The sequence below is a fragment of the Penaeus monodon genome, chromosome 30 (assembly GCF_015228065.2).
Source record: "Penaeus monodon isolate SGIC_2016 chromosome 30, NSTDA_Pmon_1, whole genome shotgun sequence".
Lineage (NCBI taxonomy): Eukaryota > Metazoa > Arthropoda > Malacostraca > Decapoda > Penaeidae > Penaeus > Penaeus monodon.
The window spans coordinates 17,597,401-17,597,605 of record NC_051415.1 but is presented as its reverse complement, the minus strand read 5'-3'; the positions used below and the strand labels follow the sequence as shown (position 1 = coordinate 17,597,605).

Here is a 205-nt window from a genome sequence, read left to right as displayed (position 1 = left end):
TATATATGAAAGCACATTCTTTGATCCAAAGGGCGGAAGCGAAAAGAATGTCAAAATATCCTGTCAGAGGGTTTAACAATTTGGTTCGGCACCGGATGTTGAGCTGACTACCGGGCGTCGCCTGCCGGGCACCTCGTCCGTCTCCGGCGGCTGGGCATTCACCTGTGCGTCACCTTTGCACTGACCTAGGTTTTGCTATAAAGGA

General features: G+C 51.2%; 1 protein-coding gene across 1 annotated transcript in view; it reads right to left on the bottom strand.

Moving 5' to 3' along the window:
* The window catches only part of LOC119592584 (monocarboxylate transporter 12-B-like), a 6,475-nt gene that overhangs the window by 3,028 nt on the left and 3,242 nt on the right, over positions 1–205 (bottom strand). The gene's annotated exons all lie outside the window — the stretch shown is intronic.